We start from the raw sequence: 25,992 nt of genomic DNA, 5'->3' as shown, positions 1-25,992 counted from the left end.
AACACAGGTGTAATGCTTCATCTATTGAGAGGCACTACTAATAAAAATGATAATAAACTCACTGCCTTTTTCGCTATTTCAGGGCAGGGAAATGCCAGTCTCAGGAACATTAACACCATATTAAATCTTCAAAATTGTCAGGAAAAAGATGTAAATGGGACACTGGCAAGTAAAATTAACCTAACGCAACAAAGCTGAGAGAGGAAAAAAAATACAGTAACATTGGATTCATTCAATACAGGGGACTAGGGAAAAAACAAACTTCCAATTAACCAGTTTTTTTCTTCTCATAATTTATAACGTGAATAGAGCTGTTCTCAATTTGAAGACAACTTTGCCGAAGATGAAATGCAATTAAATTACCTGATGTTGGTATTCCCAAGGGCTAGTTGACTGGTTCCTGCCAAGTAGATGAGTAGAGTAGATGAGTGGTTGGATTCTGAGGGTAGGCCTGGTTACTAATGGGCCGTGGTTACTACAGAGCCAGACCCAGGTCTGGCCTAGGGAGGGCAGCAGGGTTTAACTGAGCCTTTTCTGTCTTTTAGTTTATGTGGTTTCTTCTGGGTATCTTTTCTGTTTTTCTTTCTTTGGCTCAGAAGGAGTGATAGGCTTCCAGTCCAAAGATGGCATTAGGTTTCTACTCCAACCCTGTCTGCACATTTCACTCCTCTAGAGCCAGCCTACTCACTGGACCTTGATCTTGTCTATCTCGCTGCAGACCCCTTGCCAACATCCTCCCTCTCCCTTCAAATCTCCATTCTACCACTCTCCCCACCTTCAAAACATTCTTAAAATCACATCTCCTCCAAGAGGTCTTGCCCGACTAAGCCTTCATTTTCCCTACTCCCTCCCTTTTGCATTGCTAAGCACTTAGATCTGAACCCTGAGAGAATTTATAATAAAGTTAGAAGAAACTATCCCTGCTCTCAAAGAAATTCCAGCCTAGTGGTATTTGTTAAGTGCTTCTATATACGAGGCATAGTAATCCTGTTATAGTAAACCATAGTAAGGCATAGTAAGCATTGCCTGGTATGTGAAGCAGCGTGGCTCAGTGGAAAGAGCCCGGGCTTGGGAGTCAGAGGTGATGGGTTCGAATCCCAGATCTTCCACTCGTCAGCTATGTGACTGTGGGCAAGTCACTTCACTTCTCGGTCCCTCAGTTACTTCATCTGTAAAATGGGGATTAAGACTGTGAACAGTGCTCTGCACATAGTAAGCACTTAACAATACCAACATTATTATAGTAAGCCAAGCAAGTGGCTTAGTGGAAAGAGCACAGGCTTGGGAGTCAGAAGTTGTGAGTTCTAATCTTTGCTCTGCCACTTGTCAACTGTGTGACTTTGGGCAAGTCACTTAACTTCTCTGTGCCTCAGTTACCTCATCTTTACAATGGGGATTAAGACTGTGAGCCCCATGTGGAACAACCTGATAACCTTGTATCTATCTCAGTGTTTAGAACGGTGCTTGGCACATAGTAAGTGCTTAACAAATACCATCATTATTATTATTAAGGCATAATAAGCACTGGGTGGAAACGAGAAAATCAGGCTGGACACAGTCCTCGTCCCATGAAGTGTTCATAGTCCAAGTAAGAAAGAGAACAAATATTTAATCTTCATTTTACAGTTAAGAGCCATGATGGAGAGAGGAAAGAAGAGGGACAAAGTTTGAAGAATATGGGAAGACAGAGAGGAAGAAGCTAGGAGATGGGGTGAAAGAAGGTTATCTGACTTCTAGGTAGTTACCAGGGAGGGTCAACATGTCTAGTGTGGAACTTCTTTGATTCAATATAAGTACATTACTATAGCTGTATTACACATCTATACCTGATTGAGTACAACATTTTGCATATCTTTATAAAAATAGGTATCCAACCTCAACTCAGGAACGAATTTCTCATTGTTTCTATGAGAATATTGGTTCTGACTTCTGACTTGACACAGTTTTTATACACCAGTTATGTTTTAAACCTGAGGAATGCCTGCTCCTTGGTTGTTACTTACAGGATTTCTTTTCTGAACTCAAGCCAGGGTCAAAGACACAGCTGACCGTCCTAGCTATTTAAAAGAGAACTGAATGAAAAGATGAAAAAAGGTTTTAAGCTTGTCACCTAAAGAGGAAAATCTGACAGTTTCTACACCAACAAAATTTTGTATTTAATAAGCAAAATTGCCATCATATAATCTGGTATTTCATCAGTCAGTGGTATCTATTAAGCACTTACTTTGTGCTGAGCACTGTATAAAGTGCTTGGGAAGAATAATACACTTGATAGAGTCAATCCCTACCCTCCAGGAGCTTTCAGTCTAACAGGGAGACAGACATTAAAATAAATACCGGTAAGAGAAGCAAACAAGAATGAGAATATCTACCCAAATTCTCTGAGGATAAGGAAGGGGACAACCTAAAATGCTTAGGAATGGGACTCAGTGTCTGGGTGAGGTAGCAGGGAGGGAAGACAGGGTTGAGAGACCAGAGCTTTATCAGGGAAGGCTTCCTGGAGGAGATATAATTCAGTAGGGCTGTGAAGATGGGGAAAATGCTGGCCTGTCAGCTATATAGGGGAAGAGAGTTCCAGGTAGGGAGGGGGAAGTGTAAGAGAGGGGTCGATGGTAGGTGAGGTGAGAGGGAGGGAAAGTGAGATAGGTAATGGGGCGAGTAGGGCCGATTGCCTTGATTCCAGTGACGAAGAGATTCTGCTTGAGGTAGAGATGATATTAGCTAATAATTCTCCTTGTCAATGCAGGAAGCTCCATATTTTCCATAGTATTTACTATTAATAGACCTCAGGTTGCCTACATGGAAATAAAGTCTGTTGGTTGGTAAATCATGCATGTGTAGGAATAAAAATCACATTTTGTGCCTTTCCAGTAATTTAAATATTTTATCTGGAAGAAAAGCTCATTATTTGTTAGATACCTGCATTTCAGAGCATATTTTATTCTATGGAAAGTAAAATAACAGATTCAGATATATTTCCTAGATGATTTCACTTGCTCTAGTGTCTTTGAATACTATAAACCTGGTTGAATTTTTGCTGAAAAGTTGCCTTCCTAGTCAACTTCATTCATTCATTCACTTATTTATTAAGTGCTTACTCTGTGCAAAGCACTGTACTAAGCACTTGGGAGAGTACAATGCAATAAACAGACACTTCCCTGCCCCCAGCAACGTTACATCTAAAGCAGAAGAGACAGACATTGATAGAAATAAATAATAAAAGAGTAAACAGACACATTCCCTGCCCACAACGAGTTTACAGTCTAGAGGGTGAGTTTACCACACTGAGCTCACAGTCTTAATCCACATTTTCCAGATGAGGTTACCGAGACCCAGAGAAGCAAAGTGACTTGCCCAGGTCACAGCAGACATGTGGTGGAACTGGGATTAAAACCCAGATCCTTCTGACTCTCAGAAGCCTAGGCTCCATCTACTAGGCCATGCTGCTCATTTCTAGCCCCAATTCACACCCACACACTCCTGCCTATACCTCATGGGTTTGAGTGCCCTAATCCAGCCGGGGTGGGTAGCCCCCCAGGACCACTCGTGGGCTGGACCTGGGCCTACACCGGGTGCCAACACCAGTTTTGACATGCCAACAATCTGGCTACTCCAGGAAGCGTTGACAGGAGGAACGGCCGTGTGACAACAAGATTTGAAACCGGCTCACTCACTGCCGGGAAGACAATCCAGCTAACTGGTCTCCCAGGCACCTGTGCCTGACGTGAGTTCAACGGACTCTGAGATCACTGTGGGCAGGGAATGTCCCTGTTTATTGTTGCATGGACTTTCCCTAGCGCTTAGTACATGCTCTGCACACAGTAAGTGCTTAATAAATATGATCGAATTAATGAATGAACCAATGGGGCCTCATCAAGGACACAGATTAATTGCTGCAAAAAGCACCAACATGGGAAGCACTTGAGTGACTTACCTTAGTCACTAAGTGACTACCTTAGTCACTTACCTTAGTTACTAAGACCTGCCGGTCTTAGTTACTAAGACCTCACTAAGTGACTACCTTAGTCACTTACCTTAGTTACTAAGACCTGCCGGTTTCACCTCTACAATATCGCCAAGATCCGCCCTTTCCTCTCCACCCAAACGGCTACCTTACTATTACGGGCTCTCGTTATATCCCGGCTAGACTACTGTGTCAGCCTTCTCTCTGACCTCCCTTCCTCCTCTCTCACCTCCCTTCCTCCTCTCTCACCCCACTCCGGTCTATTCTTCACTCCGCTGCCCGGCTCATCTTCCCGCAGAAACAATCTGGGCATGTCACTCCCCTTCTTAAACAACTCCAGTGGTTGCCTATCGACCTCCGCTCCAAACAAAAACTCCTCACTCTAGGCTTCAAGGCTCTCCATCACCTTGCCCCTTCCTACCTCTCCTCCCTTCTCTCTTTCTACCGCCCACCCCGCACGCTCCGCTCCTCCGCCGCCCACCTCCTCACCGTCCCTCGGTCTCGCCTATCCCGCCGTCGACCCCTGGGTCACGTCCTCCCGCGGTCCTGGAACGCCCTCCCTCCTCACCTCCGCCAAACTGATTCTCTTTCCCTCTTCAAAACCCTACTTAAAACTCACCTCCTCCAAGAGGCGTTCCCAGACTGAGCTCCTCTTCCCCCCACTCCCTCTGCCATCCCCCCTTTACCTCTCCGCAGCTAAAGCCTCATTTTCCCTTTTCCCTCTGCTCCTCCACCTCTCCCTTCCCATCCCCACAGCACTGTACTCGTCCGCTCAACTGTATATATTTTCGTTACCCTATTTATTTTGTTAATGAATTGTACATCGCCTTGATTCTATTTAGTTGCCATTGTTTTTACGAGATGTTCTTCCCCTTGACGCTGTTTATTGCCATTGTTCTTGTCTGTCCGTCTCCCCCGATTAGACTGTAAGCCCGTCAAACGGCAGGGACTGTCTCTATCTGTTGCCGACTTGTTCATCCCAAGCGCTTAGTACAGTGCTCTGCACATAGTAAGCGCTCAATAAATACTATTGAATGAATGAATGAACCTTATATAATACCTCACTCCTTCAAAAGTGTAAACCTCCTCCCATCCAGTGGGCAAATCTGAGGTCTGGCAAACGTGTCCACCAACTCTCTTCTCACTCTAGTCCTTACTTCACTCTGCTGCCTGAATCATTTTTCTAAAAAAAAGTTCAGTTCACATCTCCCTCAAAAACCTCCAATGGTTGCCCATCCAGCTCCACATCAAGCAGAAACTCCTAACCACTGGCCTTAAAGCACTTGAGCAGTTCATCTTTTCCTACCTTACCTCAGTGATTTTCTACTATAACCCAGTCCATGCACTCTGTTCTTCCAATGACAATTTAATTACCATCTGTCGATCTCATGTATCTCGCCACTGATCCCTTGCCCGTATTCTCCCACTGGCCAGGAAATCCTTCCCCTTTCATATACCTCAGACCACTACTCTCCCCACCTTTGAAGCCTGTTAAACTCACATCTCCTCCAAGCAGTCATTCCTGATGAGCCCTGGTTTCCCCTACTCTCTCTCCCTTCTGCATCACCTGTGCAATTGGATTTAAGCCCATCAAAGGGCAGGGACTGTCTCTATCTGTTAACGATTTGTACATTCCAAGTGCTTAGTACAGTGCTCTGCACATAGTAAGCGCTCAATAAATACTATTGAATGAATTTGTACCCTTTAAGTACTTGATATTCACCCCACTTTCAGCCCCACAGTATTTGTGAATATATCCACAATTTAATTTAAAGCCAATCTACCCTGGAGGTCTGAAGCTCCTTGTGGGCAGGGATTATGTCTACCAATTCTGTTGCGCTGTCCCAATCACTTAGTACTGGCCTCTGCACACAGTAAGCACTCAATAAATACAGCAGATTTATTGATTGAAATCAATCCCCTTTTGTTTGTTTCCTGGGTACAACTTGTGTTAACTCTTCACTCTCCACCTCTGTACATGCTTAAACAGTGATCAAATTCTGTCTTCTAAATCTAAAAGAAAAATATTTTGAGTTCTTTTTCTTTCTCTTCTCATGGGAAAACTTCGGGACTCTCTGAACTGGGGTAGAAACAGATTTAAGTTTGTGGATAAGAACAGAAAAGTTCCATTAACATATTCCCAAAGATTCATCTTGTTCTGGAGAAGTCTTGGGAATATTTTTGTGGATTGAAACCCTCTACTTAATAAACAGAGTTAATAGTTCACACTATGGCATTGTCAATGTTATTTTCCATATATTTTCCATAAATATCTTAGAGCACACACTTCAGCCCCAAGTCCAAAGTAACAGCCTGAAATGGAAAAATAGAAATATAAAATGTATGTCATCAAATGAAATGCTCTGTTTGGATGGAAAAATCCTATCTTTGAAGAAATTTATTAAACCAACTTTCTCTGTTGCCTTAGAAACTGTGAATTTACATCACTTCCACTGGAGAAAGTGAGGCATGAGGTATGCATCTAACAATTTGAAATGTAAGATGCCATCAATGTATCAATGCATTGATGCTTCTATTATTTGCATTCCTGAGGAAGTAAGTAAGAGTTTCTGGGAATGTTTTATTAAATAGCTTCTGATGAATTTAAATTACTATGGAAGCAGATGCTAGTTGGAAGAGCCACCGGGTTCTAATTATTTAATGCATATTTTGTATGTGGAAGAAAACAGAATACTGCAGATATGGAAAGAGAAGCTATTTTCCTGACCATTATGTGCACAGTCTCTACACCTGGTGCAATTAACTTTTGTAATTTGACTCTAATTTATCATTTTTGGTGGGAGCTGATATTAAAAGAGTGTCACTCATTATTGTTTCAATTTTAAAACTTGCAAGAAATAGCAAGGGATGGTGGTACAGTTGTAGCATGATGGAATAAGCCATTCATTTAATGGGTCTGTACTGTCTTAGAACCTCAGAACAATAGCCTTTCTCCTATGACAAAGGAAGTTGTTCAAACTGTCTATAATTAAGGAAGATATTCTGCTTTCGTTAGTATTCCTGTAAACCGCATTCAGAGAAAGAATCCATAGATATATTTTGAGCAGAAAAACTTAGAAATAAAGTCAGTGTACTTCTACAAGGTGAAATGAAATGTGGGAAAAACCAGTTAGAAACTGCAGCTGGAAAGAGACTACACCTCAAAAACTTATTACAAAGACATGATTCCTGAACATGATTTGTGTTTGTCCACATATAAAGGTTTGTAAGTAGAAACATAAGAAGTATCTTAACTGGAAAACTACATTAGTGAAAATAAATATTCCCTACAGTGGCAAATCCCCACTTTAAGATAAAAGATAAATGGAAGCTTCAAAAAAAGAATTTTCCTAAGAAAGAAAATTTGCAAGGGAAAATGAACTGATAGGACATAGCTATGTTTTCTAAGGGGGAAAGATTTTTTTGTCTTGAGTTTTATTGGCAAATAGAAAGGGTAATATTCTGCTAAAAGGTCTATCAGGGGCCAAACAAAGGAAGTTAAAAGAGTGGCTATGATATTCTAATTCTAATTCTATGATATTCTAAAATTAGCATAATAAAACAATATTAAAATACCAATTTCATTTAATTAGGTAAGGGATCTTTGTTAATGGTCTTTGCTTTTTAACTTTCAAATTTATAATTCTTCCTGCTTTAGTTAAAGTATATTTCAAAAGAAAAAAATCTAGTGATTATCTACAAGGAGACAGTTTTTCAGAATAGATTACTCTATGCATGACTGACTCAGAAACTCAACCCCAACACTCACCTCAAAGGCCCAATGCCACCACAGGGAGATTGGAAGTTTAGGCAAGGAAGATATGAAGATAAAGCAGTGATGTTTCCTTAATTAAACCCTCCTTTTCTCTTCTCCCTCTTCCTTCTGCATCGCCCTGACTGGCTCCCTTTATTCATCCCCTCTCCCAGCCCCACAGCACTTATAAACATCTGTAATTTATTTATAATGTCTCCCTCCCTCTCTAGAATGTTAAGCTCATTGTTGGCAGGGAATATGTCTGTTTATTGTTATATTGCAGTCTCCCAAGTGCTTAGTAGAGTGCTCTGCACACAGTAATTGCTCAATAAACATTATCGAATGAATGAATTTATTGAGTGTTCATAGAGTGCAATGCACTGTACTTAGCACTTGGGAAAGTCCAACGGACATCCAAAACTTGTTCCCTGACCATAAGGAGCTTACTAAAGTCATAAAGACAATCCCCTGGAATTCTTGCTACAGGGACCTCCCTTCTTCTCACGCCAACTGAGAACACGTTAGAATCTTTCAAATCGGAAGTTATATGAGACCATCACATAACTAAAGAACTCTATTCCTATGTTTTATGCTATTTGTTAAGCACTTAATATGTGCCAACCTCTGGATTAAGCGCTGGGGTAATAATAATAATAATAATGTTGGCATTTGTTAAGCGCTTACTATGTGCCAAGCACTGTTCTAAGTGCTGGGGTAGACACAGGGGAATCAGGTTGTCCCACGTGGGGCTCACAGTCTTAATCCCCATTTTACAGATGAGAGAACTGAGGCACAGAGAAGTTAAGTGACTTGCCCACAGTCACACAGCTGACAAGTGGCAGAGCTGGGATTCGAACTCATGAGCCCTGACTCCAAAGCCCGTGCTCTTTCCACTGAGCCACGCTGCTTCTGCAGGGTAGATACAAGACAATCATGTTGGAGACAGGCCATGTCCCAGATGGGGCTCACAGTCTTAATCCCCATTTTACAGATGAGGTAGCTGAGTCAGTCACTCAACCATATTTATTGAGCATTTTCTGTGTGCAGAATTACTGTACTAAGCATTTGGAAGAGTACACTATAACAGTAAACAGACACATTCCCTGCCCACAGCAAGCTCACAGTCTAGAGGAGAAGGTAGGAATTAATCTAAGTGAATAAATTGCAGATATGTACGTAAGTGCTGTGGGGCTGGGAGGGAGGGTGAATAAAGGCAGCAAGACAGGACATCACAGACGGGAGTGGGAGAAGAGGAAAGGGGTCTTAGGGAAGGCCTCCTGGAGGAGATGTGCTTTCAATAGGCTTTGAAGGGGCAGAGAACAAGTGTCGGATATGAGGAGGGAGGGTGTTCCATGCCAGAAGAAAGACATGGGTGAGAGGTCACCTCAGATAGTTGAGATCGATGTTTCATGAGAAGGTTAGCATTAGAGGAGGGAAGTGTGTGGACTGGGCTGTACTAGGAGAGTAGTGAGGTGAGGTAGGAGGGGACAAGGTGATTCATGCTTTAAAGACAATCGTGAGGAATTTGTGTTTGATGTGGAGGTGGATGGGCAACCACTGGAGTTTCTTGAGGAGTGGGGGAAACATCATCTCATTGTTTTTGTAGAAATATGATCTGGACAGCAGAGTGAAGTATGGACTGGAATGGGGAGAGACAGAAGGCAGTACAGTGTACAGTACAGTGCTGTGCGCACAATAAGTGCTTAATGAATACGGTTGACTGAATGAGGCAGGGAGCTCAGTAAGGAAGTTGATACAGTTAACAAGGTAGGATAGGATAAGTGATTGGATTAACACGATAGCAGTTTGGATGGAGAGGAAAGGGTGGATTTTAGCAGTTATGAAGGTAGAAGCGATAGGACTTAGGATGGATTGACTATGTGGGTTGAATGAGAGAGAGGAATCAAGGATAACAGCCAGGTTACAGGCTTGTGAGACAGGACAGATTGTGGTGCCATCTATATTGATGAGAAAGTCGGGGAAGGACAAGGTTTGGGTGGAAACATTAAAAATTCTGTTTTAGACATATTAAGTTTGAGGCAATGGGAGGACATCCCAGTAGAGATGTCTTGAAGGCAGGAGAAAATGTGAGATTGCAGAGAGGGAGAGAGATCAGGGCTGGAGATGTGGATTTGGGATTCATTTAAATAGGGGTGGTAGTTGAAGCTGTGTGAGTGAATGAGTTCTCCAAGGGAGTGGGTGTAGATGGAGAATAGAAGGGGATGCAGAAGTGAACCTTGAGGGACCCCCATAGTTAAGGGTTGGAAGGGAGAGGAGAAGCACATGAAGAAGACTGAGAATGAAGGGTCAGAGAGATAGGAGGAGAGCCAGGAGAAGACAGTGTCAGTGAAGTCTAGGTTAGATAATGATTTTAGGAGAAGGCAGTTGTCGACAGTGTTGAAGACTGCTGTGAGGTTGTGGAGGATTAGGATGGAGCAGAGGCTGTGGGGTTTGCAAAGGAGATTATTGGTGACCTTTGACAGGGACAGGTTCTGTGACATGAATGGGATGAAAGCCAGATTGGAGGGGGTCAAGGATAGAATTGGAGGAATAGAATAGAGGAGTTTGGAGAGCAATTGTAGGAGGGAGGTGGGGTGATAACCAGAGCGGTAAACACCCTGAGGTCAAGGACGGTTTTTTTAGGAAAGGGGAGACACGGGCATGTTTGAAAGCAGTGGGGAAGAAGTCATTTCAGCACTTGCATTTCAGTACATGCAGGACTTGTGTATTTTGGCCCAATATTGCAGATGAGTGAAATGGACCCTCTGCCTCTCTCTGCACTCCCATTTCTTGGGGGAAGAGAACCCTCAGCAAATTTGCTTCCCATTTCTTCATTTCTTCCCCTCATCCCCAGAAATAAAACTAGGAAGCCAAAGAATAAGCCTGGGATTGCTCAACGAAGACTCAAAAGGCTCCCCCAAATCATGTGCCACCTATGTGAAGAAATGTCTTTCCTCTGCAGCCAGCTCTCTTGGGACTCTGGGAAAATTGGTCTTACTGAGTACAAATTTACAAGTGAGTGTGGAGTGTCACATGCTCTGCCCATTCCCCCCCTCCCATCTCCAGTCACTAATCAAACCTTCTTGGGAAGCAAAATCATCAGCTAAAATATTGAAAGAACACTCACGACAAATAGTCACAATTCTAGAACCCATGAGTTGCAATGTCTGTCCCCACTCCCACAAAATAATAGTAATTGTGGTATTTGTTTAGCACTTACTATGTATCAGGCACTGAACTAAGCATTCGGGTGGATACAAGCAAATGGGGTTGGACACAGTCTCTGTCCCACATGGGACTCACAGTCTTTATCCCCATTTTACGGTTGAGATAGCTGAGGCACAGAGTAGTGAAGTGATTTGCCCAAGATCACACAGCAGACAAGTGGCAAAATCATAAGAACCCATGATTTTCTGACTCTCAGGACTGGGCTCTATTCACTATGCCGTGCTCCTTCACATGCAGCTTATATATAGTAGTACTGTACTCTACTACTATTATACAGTACTACAATAACTACTGTATATGGGGCTTGGAAATACAGGAAATGAAGTGTCACGTTTGTGACCCATGAAGAGGTGACCCTCAAATAGGGAAGAGAAGCAAGAATATTTACAACATTGTCAAAATTACCGAATTGAACAGAGCCATATACGTTAATGTTAAAGAAGGTGTAAATCTTAGTACCTGCTAGAGATAACAGAATGGATAACTGTGTCTTTCCATCTCTGTATACTTTCCCGGTGCTTAGTACAGTCAACAATCCATCAGTGCTATTTATTGAGAATTTCCTTTGTGCAGGGCACTGAATTAAGCTCTTGGGAGAGTACAATACAACAGAGTTGGTAGACACATTCATTGCCCACAGGGAGTTTACAGTCTAAAGGGGGTATATACAAAAATGCTGTGGAGCTGAGGGTGGAGTGAATATTCAGTATTATAGAGTACAGATCCAAGTTCAAGGGTGACTCCGAAAAGAGAGGGTGTAGGAGAAATGAGGGTTTAGTTGGAGAAAGTCTCTTGGAGGAGATATGATTTTAGTAAAGATTTGAAGGTTGGTAGAGTTGTGGTTTGCCGTATGGAAATGGGGAGTTCCAGGCCAGAGGGAGGATGTGGGCAAGGAATTAGTGGCAAAATAGATGAGAGTGAGTAGGGTGGCATTAGAGGAGTGAAGTGAGTGAGCTGGGTTGTCATTGGAAATCAGTAAGGTAAAGCAGGAGTAGGCAAGTTGATTGAGTGCTTTAATGCCAATGATAAGGCATTTCTGTTTAATAATAATAATAATAATAATAATAAAAGTGCTTACTATGTGCCAGGCACTGTTCTAATTGCTGGGGTAGATATAAGGTAGTCAGGTTGTCCCACGTGGAGCTCACAGTCTTAATCCCCATTTGAAAGATGAGGTAACTGAGGCCCAGAGAAGTGAATTGACTTGCCCAAGGTCACACAGCAGACAAGTGGCAGAGCCGAAATTAGAACCCATGTCATCTGACTCCCAAGCCTGTGCTCTTTCCATTATGCCATGCTGCTTCCCTAGTATTTCTGGCATTTCTGTTTGATGCAAAGGTGGATGGGCAACCACTGGAAGTTCTTGAGGAGTAGGGAGATATAGACTGAACTTTTTTTAGAAAAATGACCTTGGCAGTAGATGAAGTATGAACTGTTGAGGGGAGAGACAGAAGACAGGGAGGTTAGTGAAGAGGTTGAGGCAGTAGTGCTTTGATCAGCATAGTAGTAGTTTGGATGGCAAGGAAATGGCAGATTTTAGTGTTGTCGTGAAGATAGAACCAACAATTTGGTGACAGATTGAATATGTGGGTTGATATATGTGTTGAATGAGAAATTTGAGTCAAGGATGATGCCAAGGTTATGAGCTTGTCAGAGAGGGAGATTGGTGGCGATGTCTGAAGGAAGGAAAGTTTAGGGGAAGACAGGGCTTGGGTGGGAAGATGAGGAGTTTTGATTTGGACATTCCAAGTTTGAGGTGTCAGCGTGACATCCAAGCAGAGCTTTTCCTGAAGTTAGTAGAATATGGGAGACTGCAAAAAAAGAGAGGTCATCTGTGTAGAGATGAAAGTTGAAACCATGGGAGTAAATGAGTTCTCCAAGGGAGTGAGTGTAGATGGAGAATAGAAGGGACCTTGAGGATCTCCATGGTTAAAGGGTGAGAGGCAGAGAAGGAGCCTCAGAAAGAGTAGCTAGAGAGATAGGAGGAGGGCAACTAGGAGAGGACAGTATCAGTGAAGCCAAGTTTAGATAATGTTTCAGGAAGAAGGGTGCAATCAGTAGTGAGGTTGAGGAGGATTAGGATGGAGTAAACACTTAATAAATATGATTATTATTACCTACTACATGGCTTGAAAGGCCGGGAAATTCAATGCAGAAAATTTTCTGGAGGAGGTGGGCTTTTGGGAGGGATTTAAATGTGGAGAAAGCTGTAATCTGTTCCAAGACAGGGGAATACCGTGAACAAGGGGATGGAGGTGGAAGCCTCAAGATTTACATGCCCTGTTTGCTCAACTTTATGTATGGAAAATGGTGTGCGGTAAATCTATGTTGCATATTTGGCACACCAAGTTTTCTAGAATTCACATCTCATAATTTTCATGTTGATTTCAAGATGCTTACATCTCTATATATATGTATTATATATTACAATATGTGAGCCTGTTGTTGGGTAGGGATTGTCTCTATCTTTTGCTGAATTCTACTCTCCAAGCACTTAGTACAGTGCTCTGCACTGTAAGCACTCAATTAATAATACTGACAATGAATGAATATATCTATTAAGGACTCTAATGTGAACTGGTAGTTTTCCAGAAATTTAAGATGCCCATCTTCATCTATTATTTAAACTTCAAAATAAAAGTGAGCAAAATTTTACAAAGCTTTACAATCATTAAATATAGTTTATTCTAGCAATAATCCCCTCAGAATTGGTTATTTCCACTATTAATGACTTGCTAGTTACAGTGTTAATGGCCCATAGCAAAAAACTGCTGGTAATGACCGATTTCAAAGGGATTATTTCTTAATTAATGGCACTCTACCTATCCTTAGTCAGTTTTGTAAGTATTAATTTTATTGCCTATTTCAAGACCTTAAAACCCGGTTTATTACATATGAAAGAGTGTCATAAAGACAGATAAAAATAGATCCCAATTTTCTAATTGTTGTTAGCTTTGTAATTCATTGTTAGTTTTTATCACTCAAGGACCTGGCTAAATTATTATTTCTAGATGTACTTCTTTTTGCCTCATCAAGTGCCCTATGAACTTGAGGGCAGTAGTGAAGGAATGAAAAGTGGAAAATATTCTAAAATATTTTTGAGTTAGTTAAAATGATAGTTCAGGATGTAAAACATAGGATCCATTATATTGAACCAGATCAGTATTTCCTCCAGGTTAGTATCCTGTCGTTGAGAGTCACACCAAAGGAAATCTGAAGTCAAAGAATAAGTGCCCTCTTTGACATCCACCTTCAGGTTACTTTGTTGTAACTTCTAATACTCTAAATTTTCCCTCTAGCAACCTCGATTGGATTTATTATCCACGTTTCTATGTAAATCCTTTTTGAACGATCAAGACAGTTTTGTATCTGCATATTTAGATATAAACATGGGGAACTAGACTTGAATGTTAGCCTCTGCTTTATTCACTTTACCCATTCTATTATATTCACTGAATGCCTACTCTGTGCATTACATTTTATTAAGCACTGAAGAAAGTACCATTTATGTTACAAATACATTAAAGCATAAATAAGTTTTGAATGCAGACTCACAATCTGCAAAGGGGGAGACTCGTAGATTGGCATGAGGAACATGAGGAAAGATTACTCACGATATGAAAACACAACAGTGTGAAGCAGCATGGCTTAATGACAAGAGCATGGGCTTGGGAGTCAGAGGATAATAGTAATAATTATGGTATTTATTAAGTGCTTACTCCGTGTCAGGCACCGTACTAAGCTCTGGGGTGGACAGAAGCAAATTGGGCTGGACACAGTCCCTGTCCCATGTGGGGCTCATAGTCTCAATCCCCGTTTTCCAGATGAGGTGACTGAGGCCCGGTTAAGTGAGGAGACTTGCTCAAGGTCACACAGCAGGCAAGTGGCGGAGATGGGATTAGAACCAATGACCTTCTAACTCCCAGGACTGTGGTCTATCCACTACGCTAAGATGCTCCCCAAGCTTTTTGCTTCTAATCTACATCTCCTCCCCTGATCTCTCTCCTTCCCTCCAGACTCACATCTCCTCCTGCCTTCAAGACATCTCTAATTAGATATCCTCCCAACATCTCAAACTCAACACATCCAAGACAGAGCTCCTTATCTTCCCACCCAGACCCTGTCCTCTCCCTCACGTTCCCGTCACTGTAGACAGTACAACCATCCTTCCTTTCTCATAAGCTCGCAAACTTGATGTCATCCTTGACTCCGCTCTCTCATTCACCCCACATATCCAATCCGTCCCCAGATCCTGTCGGCCTCATCTTCACAACATCTCTAAAATCCGCCCTTTCCTTTCCATCCAAACTGCTACTACATTAATACAATCACTCTTCCTACCCCACCTAGATTATTGCTTCAGCCTTTTTTCTGACCACCCAACTTTCTGCCTCTCCCCACTCTAGTCCATACTTCACTCCGCTGCCCAGATCATCTTTCTACAGAAATGTTCGGAACATGTCACCCGTTCCTCAAAAACTCCTCACCATTGGCTTTAAAGCACTAGATCACCGTGCCCTTGGCTTTAAAGCCCTAGATCACCTTGCCCCTTCTTACCTTACCTCACTTCTCTTCTTCTACATCCCAGCCTGCACCCTGCACTCCTCTAGTCCTAACCTTCTCACTATGCCTCGATTTCACCTGTCTCACCGCCGATCCCTGGCCCATCTCTTACCTCTGGCTTGCAACGCCCTCCCTCCTCAAATTTACCGTACAATTACTCTTCCCCTCTTCAAAACCCTGCTGAAGGCACTACTCCTCCAAGAGGGTTTCCCAGACTAATAATAAATAATAATAATGTTGGTATTTGTTAAGCGCTTACTATGTGCAGAGCACTGTTCTAAGCGCTGGGGTAGACACAGGGGAATCAGGTTGTCCCACGTGGGGCTCACAGTCTTAATCCCCGTTTTACAGATGAGGGAACTGAGGCACAGAGAAGTTAAGTGACTTGCCCACAGTCACACAGCTGACAAGTGGCAGAGCTGGGATTTGAACTCATGAGCCCTGACTCCCACTCCCAAAAGCCCATGCTCTTTCCACTGCGCCACGCTGCTTCTCTAAAGCAGTTTAGTGGGACTAAACTCCCACTCCCTTCTGTGTCACCACGACTTGCTCCCTTTGATCATCCCCCCTCCCTGCCCCACAGCACCTCTATCTATCTATCTATCTATCTATCTATCTATCTATCTATCTATCTATCTATATCTATCTATCTATATCTATCTCTATCTATCTATCTCTATCTATATCTCTATCTATCTATCTATCTATAGCTATCTATCTATGTATCTCTCTCTCTCTCTCTCTCTCTCTCTCTCTATCATTCTATTTATTTATGTTGATGCTTCTTTACTTGTATTGGTATCTGCCTCCCCCGCTCTAGACTGTAGTGGGCAGGGATTATCTATCTTTATTGATGTATTGTACTTTCCAAGTGCTTAGTACAGTACTCTGCACACAGTAAGTGCTCAATAAGAACGATTGAATGAAAGAATGAATGTGGCGGAGGTGGGATTAGAACCCAGGTCATTCTGATTTCCAGGCCTGTGCTCTAGCCATTAAGACATGACAAGTGTTGAGGGAGAGGAGGTAGGATGAGTATCAAAATGCTTAGGGAGTATGGATTTAGGGCATAGTTGACAAGGGTAATAATAATAATAATAATTGTGGTATTTGTTAAGCACTTACTATGTGCTAGGCACTGTACAAAGCATTGAGGGTGGTCAAGGAAATCAAGTTGGAAACAGTCCCTGTTCCACTTAGGACCTCACAGTCTCAATCCCCATTTCACATATGAGGTAACAGAGGCTCAGAGACATGAAGTGACTTGCCCAAGCTCATACAGAAGACAAGAGGCAGAGGCAAGATTAGAACCCATGTCCTTCTGACTCCCAGGTCCATGCTCTATCCACTATCCAATCCCCTAAGGACATAGAACAAGCTGGGAGATGAGCAATTTCCCTCTAGCACTATTGGAATCTTTGGTCTAAACTGCTGGTACAAAACAGTCTATGTGATTATGCATATGTGTGAATGACTATTAATGATAAAAAGAAGATGATTTAACTCTCTTCATGACACAACTATGTTGCATTTTGAATCCAGAGGCATTTTTCATCCTTTGTTGTTCTGGGCACTGGCATTTAAACATAATGAGACAGTGATTAAAGAATACATCAATATTTTTATTTTATTTGTGTCACCCTGCTCTAAAAAGCAAGTGCAATGTGTAATCTGTATCTTTATCTTCACTTTCCTTTGATTGGATAAATTATCTCAACGTACCTCTTGAAAAGGTAGGGTTAAGCTGATTTTAATGCTAAAGTAAAGCCTATTTGGAATCCATCTTAGAGAGACGGTTTAATTAGCTAGACCACGCTGCTCATCCGCTGTGTACTCAAGGCAAATTAATAACTCTCAGCATGTACATTCTCTCACTGTCTCCTGGTTGCCTGGAGCACGTGAGTCCTATCTCACATCCCACACCTTGCACTTGCACAAATGATTAACTACCCAGAGACATCATTTCCACTACCCGGCTATTTCCACACGATGACAATATTGGGGACGGACTGGCACGTACTTTCTGAGATACGACTAACTTTGTGGGAAATACACGAGTTTGAGAAACTCTTCATTCAGGAATGCGAGTAGGTAAATGGTGATTTAAAAGTTTTTAGGGCATGTGAAATAGCACAGCCCCACTGCAAACTGAGGAGCAATGGAAGGGCCCGGTATGATTAGTTAACTTGCTTCTTCCTGGAAAGGAAGGATACAAATTAAATACCATGTGACAAACAGTCAATCGTTCAATCAGTAGGCTTTACTGTGGCTTTGTCTATGCAGAGCACTGTACTGAGCACATGGGAAAATAATAATAATAAATAACATGTGCTTACTATGTGCAGAGCACTGTTCTAAGCGCTGAGGTAATAATAATAATAATGTTGGTATTTGTTAAGCGCTTACTATGTGCCAAGCACTGTTCTAAGCGCTGGGGTAGACATAGGGGAATCAGGTTGTCCCACATGGGGCTCACAGTCTTAATCCCCATTTTACAGATGAGGGAACTGAGGCACAGAGAAGTTAAGTGACTTGCCTATAGTCACACAGCCGACAAGTGGCAGAGCTGGGATTCGAACTCATGAGCCCTGACTCCAAAGCCCGTGCTCTTTCCACTGAGCCACGCTGCTTCTTAGAGGTAGATACAGGGTAATCAGGTTGTCCCACGTGAGGCTCACAGTCTTCATCCTCATTTTACAGATAAGGGAACTGAGGCCCAGAGAGTGAAGTGACTTGCCCACAGTCACCCAGCTGACAAGTGGCAGAGCCGGAATTCAAACCCATGACCTCTGACTCCCAAGCCCGTGCTCTTTCCACTGAGCCACGCTGCTTCTGGTCTCTATTCTCAAAAAGCATTCAATAGAGTGGGGAAGACAGGCATTAAAATAAATTCCAGGATAAGCCTTGGAAATATAGCTTGAGTCATTCAGGGCTCAAATAGCTTGGTTTATGCACAGCTATGTTGTAGGTGGGTTGGGATCCAAGGGCAAAGGACAGATTTGGGGAGTGATAGACCCAAGGATAGAAAAGAAGTCTAGAGTAGCATAAACTAATGCAGATTCTGGAAGAATCCACATAGTTTTCATTCAGCATGGCTTAACAGAAAGAGCACAGGCTTGAGAGTCAGAGGACATGGGTTCTAATCCCAGCTCCGCCGCTTGTCTGCTGTGTGACCTTGGGCAAGCCACTTAACTTCTCTGAGCCTCAGTGACCTCATCTGTAAAATGGGGATTAAGACCGGGCACCCCACGTGAGACAACCTGATTACCTTGTATGTACCCCAGTGCTTAGAACAGTGCTTGGCACATTGTAAGCCCTTAACAAATGCCATAATTATCATATTATTAATTAATTATTAATTGTTATATAATTATATGTTATTAATTTATTTCTACTGTGTGCAGAGCACTGTACTAAGCACTTGGGAGAGTATAATACAAAAATAGGAAACCAGCAGCAAGAACTAGGATCTTTAGCTAAACAATTAACATGGCAGCTGGGATCCTTTCTTTAGTAATAATAATAATGTTGGTATTTGTTAAGTGCTTACTATGTGCAAAGCACTATTCGAAGTGCTGGGGTAATAATAATGTTGGTATTTGTTAAGCGCTTACTTTGTGCCGAGCACTGTTCTAAGCGCTGGGGTAGACACAGGGGAATCAGGTTGTCCCACGTGGGGCTCACAGTCTTAATCCCCATTTTACAGATGAGGTAACTGAGGCACAGAGAAGTTAAGTGACTTGCCCAAAGTCACACAGCTGACAAGTGGCAGAGCCAGGATTCGAACCCATGACCTCTGACTCCAAAGCCCGGGCTCTTTCCACTGAGCCACGCTGCTTCTCTAAGGGTAGATACAGGGTAATCAGTTTGTCCCATGTGAGGCTCACAGTCTTAATCCTCATTTTACAGATGAGTTAACTGAGGCACAGAGAAGTTAATGTTGGTATTTGTTAAGCGCTTACTATGTGCAGAGCACTGTTCTAAGCGCTGGGGGAGATACAGGGTGATCAGGTTGTCAAGTGACTTGCCCACAGTCACACAGCTGACAAGTGGCGGAGCCGGGTTTCAAGCCCATGACCTCTGACTCCCAAGCTCTTGCTCTTTCCAGTAGATATTTGAGGGAAGCCAGGAATTCCCTGCTTGACTGTATGTTTTTGGGTTTTATCAGGTAGGTAGTGTCATTGCATTTAATACCTTCAGAACAGAACTCCTTCCCTTTCCACCCAAACCCTTTCCTCCCTGTGACTTTTCCATCACAGTGGACAACACCATCATCCACCCTGTCCTTCTTCATTAGAAGAACTTAATATCTATTGAAGTTGTGTTCTTTTCTATCCCTCTGCCATCAATCAATCAGTGGTATTTACTAAGCACTTCTTTGTTAATTATGGTAATCGTTAAGCACTTACTATGTGCCAAACATTGTTCTAAGCACTGGGGTAGATACAAGTTGATCAGGTTGGACACAGTCCCTATCACACTCTTAATCTCCATTTTACAGATGAGGTAACTGAGGCACTGAGAAGTTATATGACTTACCCAAGGTCACACAGCAGACCTGTGGCGGGGCCGGAATTGGAACCCAGGTCTTTGTGATTCCCCTGCCTGTGCGCTATCCACTAGGCCATGCTGCTTCTTGCTATGTGCAGAGCACTAAACTAAGATCTTGGGAGCATACAACAGAGTTTGTAGACAAGATCCTTGTCCTCGAGAAGCTTACCATTTAGGGGAGGAGACAGACATTAAAGTAAATTATGGGAGGGGAAGAAACAGAGTATAAAGATATGGACATAAATGCTATGGGGTTGGAGTAGGGTGAGTATCAAAGTCCTTAGAGGGTAAGGACTAATAGACAATATAGGAGGAAGGTATAATAGAGTGGAGAGATCAGAGATTAGTCAAAGGCTCCTTGGAATAATAATAATAGTAATAATAATGTTGGTATTTGTTAAGTGCTTACTATGTGCTGAGCATTGTTCTAAGCGCTGGGGTAGATTCAGGGTAATGAGGTCCCACGTGAGTCTTAATCCCCATTTTACAGATGAGGTAACTGAGGCACCGAGAGGTCAAATGACTTAAAGTTACACAGCTGATAGGTGGCGGAGCTGGGATTAGAACCCGTGACCTCTGATTCCTAAATCCATGCTCTTTCCACTGAGCCACGCTGCTTCTCAAGAGATATGGGATTAATATCTGCCTATGGGGGTACAACATAGGAAATTTAGAATGTTTTCCTTACACACTGAACTGATTTGGAGACTAAAGGAAATTCCTTCAAGAACAGCAGTATTTCAAGAATTACTCATATATAAGGAATGAATCTCCCACTCTTTTATTCATTCATTCAATTGTATTTATTGAGCGCTTACTGTGTGCAGAGCACTGTACTAAGCACTTGGAAAGTACAATTTAGCAATAGAGATAATCCCTGCCCACAATGGGCTACTTCTTCACTGGCAAGGCAAACTATATTTGGCTGAAAATACTGTCACATATGGTCTCTGCCATAAAACTAGTCTATTGTGGGCAGGGAATGTGTCTGTTCAGTGTTGTATTATACTCTCCTAATCACTTGGTACAGTGCTCTGCACACAGTAAGTGCTCAATAAATACAATTGAATGAATGAGTAATACTTATGACATTTGTTAAGCACTTACTATGTGCCCGGTACTGTTCTAAGTGCTGGGGTAGATATAAGGTAATTAGGTTGTCTAACATAATAATGTTTGTATTTGTTAAGCACTTACTATGTGCAGAGGACTGTCCTAAGCGCTAGGGTAGATACAGGTAATCAAGTTGTCCCACGTGGAGCTCACAGTCTTCATCCCCATTTTACAGATGAGGTAACTGAGGCCCAGAGAAGTTGTGACTTGCCTGCAGTCACACAGTTGACAAGTGGCAGAGCTGGGATTCGAACCCATGACTTCTGACTCCCAAGCCCGTGCTCTTTCCACTGAGCCACGCCGGTCTTAATCCCCATTTTACAGATGAGGTCACTGAGGCAGAGAGAAGTTAAGTGGCTTTTCCAACGTCACACAGCAGACAAGCGGCAGAGCTGAGATTAGAATCCATGTCCTCTGACTCCCAAGTCCATGCTCTTTCCACTAGGCCATGCTGAATGAAAACTATGTGGATTCTTCCAGAATCAGAATTGGTTTATGCTACTCTGGACTTCTTTTCCATGGTGCCAGCAGTGCTTATAAAGACACCTTGCTCTTGGAAGTGTAGAGTGTTCTCGCCGCTGCTAGAAAAGCCTTGAGAGAATTGAATAGTGCAGCAAATATCTGAAGAGGAATTGTTCTCGCTTTAGCATTTCCTTCACCCCAGTGCAGTCACATACTCTAGTGAAGCAGAGAGGAAACTGACAATGGAAGAAAATCCACAGAAACTTCTTCCTTCTGCCTTCACTGCATATAATGAAATCAGCCTCGGTGCCTGTGCTTTTGAGGAGTGCCCTCGATTTTACCCATGTAGTAACACTTAACATCTTTCACTATCATCAAAACACATCACCAGGGACTTTAAGGAAGGTTTGCTCAACCACTAAATTCAGGATTGCATCGGAAGCACGGTATAATTGGGAGAAATGGAAGCTATCTAGGTCATTAGTTAGAACTGTGCCTTATGCTGTCAGCAACGGAAAACTATTCCTGACAAGAGTCGTCCTCAATTCCCTTAACAGATGCTCTGACACGAACTAAAACTGAGCATAAAAGACGAGCATTCTCGGCTGAATGCCAGCCTTTTGTTCTCTAGAGTTAGAGCAAGGGAAGGTGTTTTAATCTTTTCAGGAGGAACAAGAATAACCCTAATTAGGAAATTGCAGCCGATGTCTGACTGGAGCTAGGTGAGCCTGGTGGCAAAAAAGCTACATGGCGTCTGCCCTTTCAAATTCCAGCTGTTCTGGAATTTACTCTTGTTTTAGCAGCAACCCAAAACCTGACTTATTAAGCTTCTGAAGGGCTCAAATGGCTAGTTTTCAGTAAACGGGTGTGTTTGTGTGCCTGATTGTGTGTGTCTACGCATGCAAAAATTATGACAAAGGATCCTTCCACACCAGACTTCCTGCCAAGATCCCAAAGTAGAGAGCCAACAGTCTCTGGAGAGAGTCTGTTCTTGAGAGAGTTCCAGCTTCATTTTGACGGCTCGGGAGGTTTGGCTTGTTCAGCTAAGTTTCTGATAAGCATCTGTACTTTTGGGGATGATTCCAAATCAACCTAGTCACAGAGCCTTGAGAAGTCCATCCATCATCAAGTTTGGCATCAGCAAGAATTATTTCAGTTTGGGATTGATGACAGAAAATTGTTTCATTTGGGTACCGTGACTTGTTTCAAAGCAAGGCATCTTTACACCTTTTGAAGAAATCACCAGCATAGAACTGGGCCATCTTTCAACACGAAGAAGTGCAATTTAATTGAGATACATCTTTTTGCCATAGAGGATTGACTGTAATGTGTGGGAAACTTAGAAGAAAAACCCTAGCTTTTCCATGGTGAGGCTTTCATTATGGAATTAGAACTTTGGTAGAATTACCGATCAGAGTATGGTTTTCTTCTATTTCATCGTATGCCTACATATGCCCAACTTCATTCATTTCACCAGGGTTGCTTGCTGTTTCTTTTTTTCCTACCTCTTTTGTTCCATTTTTATTTCTCATTATTCACTGAACAAAGTCCATGGGAAAAAAATGTTAGAAAATAAATTTTGTTTGTGCTGCAAAAGATGGTGATATTGTATATTCTCCCATTCCAGCCAAACGTAGGCTAGATAGCTCTTACTATTCAGGTGTAAAGTCTTATAACTGTTGGTCGTATTGCTCTATTGACTTTCTAATGCATCTGTAGTTTCATGCTAGCTTGGCATGACAGTCTGCAAATCTCATCAAAAAAAGTGCTGATTTTCTTCACGGTGTACCCCCATTCTTTGTATGCCTCATTCTCTTCTGGGGAGGGGAACATATCTGATAACTCTGTGGGCAGGTGAAAGGTTGTAAATCAGAGGATGTGGTTTCTAATCCTTTCTCTGCCACTTGTCTTCTGTGTGGTCTTGGACAAGCCACTTAACTTCTCTGTGCTTTAGTTACCTCATCTGTAAAACAGGGATTAAGACTGTGAGCTCCACATAGGACAACCTGATTACCTTGTATTTACCCCAGTGCTTAGAACAGTGCTGGACACATAGTAAGCATGAAACAAATTCTATTATTATTATTATTATTATGGAGACTTTTGCAATTTCAAGCCACCTCTCAATTATTCTGAAGTTCCGTAGCTCTAGTGTCAGGCTGTTGAAAAGTGTACGGCTTGGTGAATCCGGAAAGAGCTTGGGATCAAGAAACAGTGTGGAAGCATGCTGGAAGCAGGGATCTGTTCTGCCAAATCTATTTCATTGTACTCTCAACAAGCTTTTTGCACAGTGCTCTGCATGCAGTAAGTCTTAAAAATGCCATTGTTTGATTAAGTAATTGTGCTCGGGATACAGAGAACGGGTGAAAGAAAAGTAGTGGATTGCTCACCCAGATGCCTCTGCTTCAGTTCTTCCCAGACAGATCTCTTCAGGAAATCCTGTTCAGCTTGAGTTCTCCTACAGCTTACAGAGTCACTGGTCATGTCCAGGGTCTTGGCATGCCATTCATACTTCAGTCCCTTCCTGCAAACACTGAAGGAGGAATAAATATTATGATCAATAATAATAATAATAATCAATGAATGGTTTTTATTGAGTGCTTCCTGCGTACAGAGCCAGGTACTAAGTGTTTGAGAATGTGGAATGAAGGGAGTTGGTAGGCATGTTCCCTGCTCACGAGGAGCTTATGGTCTAGAGGAAGAGCTTACTGTCTAGAGGAAAAGGTTACAGTCTGATAATAATTTGGAGAAATCATGCTGAGGCTATGCCACCAGTGTTGAAGATTTCTGAGTTAGGAGAACCACCTAACTTGTATCCATGAAGTGGACAGGTCCAGCAGGAATGTGGAAATATAGTTGCGTTTAGCGTGGGCGATGAGGACCGCAGCAGTGACCAGTTGCAGCAGTTGAGAAGCAGCATGGCTTAGTGGTGAGAGCACGGGTCTGGGAGTCAGAAAGTCATGGGTTCTAATCCCAGCTCTGACACACGTCAGCTCTGTGACCTTGGGCAAGACACTTCACTTCTCTGGGTCTCAGTTACCTTAGCCGTAAAATGGGGATTAAGAGCATGAGCCCTATGTGGGGCAGGGACTGTATCCAATCTGACCAACTTGAATCTACCCCAGTGCTTAGAACAGTGCTCGGCACATAGTAAGTGCTTAACAAGTACCACTATTATTATTATTATGATTTTTATCAAGGCAACTACCAGGTGGGCCAAAGTATCGACACAATGATATGGTCACTTCGCCTGTATAAGGATCCTGCACATAAAATCCTTTTGTACTTTGCAGTGTCCTGAATCCCTGCCCACTTACTCATTTATTGGACTTCTGGGGGAACATAATAATGTAAGTAGTATTGCTTGAACCACTATCACTATGATCAATTCCTTCACACAGGTCCTGGACCGAAGATCACATGATATTCTTAGTGGGAGACCATTCTAAAGCTGATGGTCTTCTCTGTGGATGATCTAGGCTAATTGCTCTTCCATGTCCCTCTTCCGACATACCTTCTGGTTATTTCAGCAAATGCTTGTAGGGTGGGAAGAGGGGATGGAATACAAACCAGTCAATTCTCTTCTTTATTTAAAAGTTTGGGAAAAGAAGCCAAACCCATGGGTTCAAATGGAAGTTTGTGATTGTGAGGTTTTATTCTTCATGCCATCCTCACTCTTATTCAATTAATCCATCAAAGGTATTCATTCATTCAATTATATTTATAGAGTGCTTACTGTGTGCAGAGCACAGTACTAAATGCTTGGGGAAGTGCAATACAGCAGTAAAGAGAGACAATCCCTGCCCACAACGAGCTCACAGTCTAGAATGGGGGAGACAAACATCAATACAACTAAACAGACATCAATATAAATGAATAAAATTACAAATATACATATGTGCTATTGGGCGGTGGGGGGGGGAGCAAGTCAGGGTGATGCAGAAGGGAGTGGGAGATGAGGAAAAGTGGGGCTTATCTGGGAAGGCCTCTTGGAGGAGATGTGCCTTCAGTAAGGCTTTGAAGGGGTAGAGAGTAATTGGTGGATTTGAGGGGGTAGGGTGTTCCAGGCCAGAGGTTGGATGTGGGCTGGGGGTCAGTGGTGAAACTGATGAGATCGAGGCACAGTGTAAAGGTTAACACCAGAGTAGCAAAGTGTGCCAGCTAGGTTTATTGAACAGTTGCTATGTGCAGATTACTGTACTAAGTGCTTGGAAGTGTGGTTCTGTGGGTAGAACATGAGCCTGGGAGTCAAAGGGTCATGGGTTCTAATTCTGACTTCACCACTTGCCTGCCGTGTGACCTTGGGCAAGTCACTTCACTTATGGAGAAGCAGCGTGGCTCAGTGGAAAGAGCATGG

The 25,992-nt window shown here is 42.5% G+C and overlaps 1 long non-coding RNA gene across 1 annotated transcript in view; it reads right to left on the bottom strand.

The window, feature by feature from the left end:
- Nucleotides 1-360: 360 nt before the first annotated feature.
- Nucleotides 361-25,992, bottom strand: part of LOC120639064 — a 53,250-nt gene continuing 27,618 nt past the window's right edge. The window contains exons 2-3 of the long non-coding RNA XR_005661239.1: nucleotides 24,026-24,168; nucleotides 361-400 (exon numbers count right to left, since the gene is read on the bottom strand). This is a non-coding gene — a long non-coding RNA (uncharacterized LOC120639064). The remainder of the gene's footprint in view (nucleotides 401-24,025; nucleotides 24,169-25,992) is intronic.

The sequence above is a fragment of the Ornithorhynchus anatinus genome, chromosome 2 (genome assembly GCF_004115215.2).
Source record: "Ornithorhynchus anatinus isolate Pmale09 chromosome 2, mOrnAna1.pri.v4, whole genome shotgun sequence".
In the NCBI taxonomy this organism is placed as follows: domain Eukaryota; kingdom Metazoa; phylum Chordata; class Mammalia; order Monotremata; family Ornithorhynchidae; genus Ornithorhynchus; species Ornithorhynchus anatinus.
This window is presented reverse-complemented; position numbering and strand designations above follow the sequence as displayed.